The sequence below is a fragment of the Vicugna pacos genome, chromosome 15 (genome assembly GCF_048564905.1).
Source record: "Vicugna pacos chromosome 15, VicPac4, whole genome shotgun sequence".
NCBI classification, from domain to species: Eukaryota; Metazoa; Chordata; class Mammalia; order Artiodactyla; family Camelidae; genus Vicugna; species Vicugna pacos.
In genome coordinates, this window is record NC_133001.1 from 60,866,087 (window position 1) to 60,869,209 (window position 3,123).

The window sequence follows — 3,123 nt, forward strand, 5'->3', positions numbered from 1 at the left end:
CCCCGGTCCCCTGCGGTGCCCGCTGCTCATGCCCCCCCGCCCCGACCAGGACACACTCCTCTCCACACCAGGAACATTCGCACATTCATTCAACGAAATACACTGTATGAAGAAGAGAGGAACACAAGAGTGTGAGACTTAGTGCCGGCTGCCTCCGAAGGCTGTCACAGCTGAGACCAGAGAGCAAAGTGACAGTGACAATGCCAAGCAAACAAGTAAACCTGCAGGAAGGAACGGACCTGGGGTCACAGGTGGGGCTGTGAGACGTTGGCAGGGAGTCGACGCCAGGCTGCGTCTCAGGGGGTCACGGGGTGGACAGCGCTCCAGGCAGGTGGACAGAGTTTGGAAGATGTTGACTCAGGGCGTGCGTGGAGAATGAAGAAGCCGTGTGCAGAGCACATGTGGAACGAGAGGATATCGTAGGACAAGCCTTCTCCTGCAGACAGTGGGTGCTGTGAAGAGACGGGCGTCCAGCTCACAGCCTAGAAAAGCTCGTGAGCAGCAGGCGGCCAGGAAGGGAAGGTCCTGGGTGCCTTGGGACCAGTGTGTTTCCGTGGGGACAGGAGCTCCGGGGATGAGGGGACGCGGGGAGAGTAACACGGGACGTGCATCCGCAGGTTGGGGAGTGACGCGCCGTCTGGACAGACTTGGGAACTGGCCGCACGGACTGAGTCCCAGCACCAGGAACCCCTCCCGGAGTCTCCTCCTGCCCCGGGAAACCCGGAAAACTCCGCACAGACCCGTGGCCACACAGCTCAGCGCGGTGCCCTGGGACCCGGCACCAGGACGAGGGTCTGCCTGCTTCTGTGGGCTTCTCAAAGGTGGGCAGCTTGTAAGACGTGGAGGGAAATCTGGGGAAGAAAATGAGAACTATGTGGGCTCAGCCTGCCCGCCTGGAGTGCTCTGGTCCCATGGGCGGCTGCTGTGGGCGCGGCCAGTGCCCCGCCCATCTGGGGACAGAACAGTGTCCTCAGTGTCAAGACTCACGGCCTCCCCCTGCCCCCAGGACACCTGCTCCCAGCGTCTTCCTCTCAGACCGGCTTCTGCTGCTCCGTGAACGTCCAGAAGACAGAGGCCGTGGCTGTCACGTGCGCTAGCCCGACGTTCCAGACTCGGCAGGGACCAAGACCACTCTGGTCCCGGGAGTGTGAGCCGAGGACGCGCGGCGCAGTGTGGTCCCAGGAGGGCAGGCTGTTCCGAGCGACGCGGACCTGCTGCCCTGGAACACGCCAGGTCTGCCTCTTTTCTGTTACGTCCTTGAGGTTTTCCAAATAGGAAGACGTTGGTGAGATAAGCGATCTATGTGTGTCTGCCCTTCTCAGTTCAGAGATTCCACTTACGAGGCAGAGCAGAGGGAGGGAAGTGCCCCCGAGCCTCCCAGCCCCCTTCCGGATGGTCTGACGCACGTTCTTCCTCCTCACTAAGAGGTGGGCGTTTCAGTCCTGCTTTACAAACGTGAGGCCTGAAATCCGTGAGGTGAGCCAGCTGCTCAAGGCCAAAGGGCCGGAGAGCCGCGAGGGGCACCCACACCCCCAGCTCCCAAACGGGCTTGGCCCCTGCGCAGTGTCGGGGGCGGGGTGTCGTGCTGGGCTCTGTCCGCGATGCAGGCGCCTGCGGGGTGAAACCGTCTGGACAAAGCGCCCACGTGTGAGGGGCCGCTAAAAGCCAGGCCTTCGGCGCGCACGCCTGCACCTTGTACAGGGGCCGCCCGGCTCTCGCGGCTGGTCGGGGTCCCAGCACCGCCGGCTTCTCCTTCCCAGAAGGAGGAAAGGGAAACACCCGTCACACCTGAGGTGTGGGTGAAACCGAGTGTGAAGCACTTCAGGCGACAGGGACGCCTCCAGCCTGCACCTCCGAGGAGAGTCCCACGAGCCACCGTCTGGGTGTCAGCAACTGAGAACAATCACTCTTTTTCAGCAGAACTGTTGTTTAGAACACACAGATGTTGACATTCCATTATTTCTAGAGTCACACCGTCTTCAGAGGACGTTGCTGGCCGAGGCCTCTCCTGGCTGGTTCTTCACTCCTGGGCACTGCCGGCTGGCCAGCTGTGCCCAAGCCCAGGACGAGCAGAGCTCACAGGCTGTGGAGGAAGCAGCGGAGTGAGGTGATGCAACATGCAACTCTGGGAGCTGAATTCAGGGGACACGAGAACTCACTCCACTGGGCGGCGAGAAGCAGCTTTCCAGATGGGGCAGCCCTGGGGCCAGACCTTCGGGATGGGCAAGAGCCTGCAAGAGAGGACAGGACCTCCAGGCGTCAGAGAAGCACCGCGGATGGAAAGCGCACAGGACGGCAGGCGATCCTGACCACAGACCAGGGCACAGGACCCCCCAGAAGGCAGGCTCCGGACCACAGCACATCTACCGTTCATGGTCTGTGAAACATCAAATCAATCATTTGGAAAAATAATCAGAAAGCTACCCTGCTGAACAGCTTCCACATCCCGACACATCAGGAGCCACAGCTGCATAAAATGAAGGTAAAGACCCAGCTCTGCTCTGGCTCTGAGCCCACAGGTCACCTGGGGCCACTGGCCCAGAAGCCCTGCCCACGGATCCATGAGCAGGTCACCCCAGAGCCATCCTGTTGTGTTTTTAGCTGAATTTGTTTTAACTAAATTTAAAATTAAAAAGTTCATCCATTTCTCCCACCTCTCCTCTGACCGCTGGCAACCACCAGCCTGCTCTCCATGAGCTTAATGTACAGAGAGAGAGAGAGATTCCACGTGTACCTGAGATCATACGGTGTTTGTCTTTCTCCGTCTGGCTTATTTTACTCAGCATAGACCTTCCAGGTCCATCTGTGTCATGGCGAAAGGCAAGATTCCATTCTTTGTTGTGGCTGAGTAGTACTCCACTGTATATACGTACCACAGCTCCTTTATCCAGTCCTCTGCTGATGGACACTTAGGTTGTTTCCATGGCTTGGCTTCTGTAAATAGCGCTGCTGTGAACACTGGGTGCATGTATCTTTCTGAATTAGTGCTTCTGTTTTCCTTGGATGTATGTCCAGAAGTGGGATTGCTGGATAATATGATAGTTCTACCTTTAGTTGTTGAGAGCCCTCCATACTGTTTCCCACAGTGGCTGCACCAATTTACATGGCCCCTAACAGTGTGCA

At 58.3% G+C, this 3,123-nt stretch overlaps 1 long non-coding RNA gene across 1 annotated transcript; it reads right to left on the minus strand.

The window, feature by feature from the left end:
- Positions 1-360: 360 nt before the first annotated feature.
- LOC140685956 (uncharacterized) lies at positions 361-1,158 on the minus strand. Its single transcript, XR_012059428.1, has 3 exons — positions 1,012-1,158; positions 741-851; positions 361-452 (listed from the first exon to the last, which is right to left on the minus strand). It is a non-coding gene; the product is annotated as an uncharacterized lncRNA (long non-coding RNA).
- Positions 1,159-3,123: the final 1,965 nt, after the last annotated feature.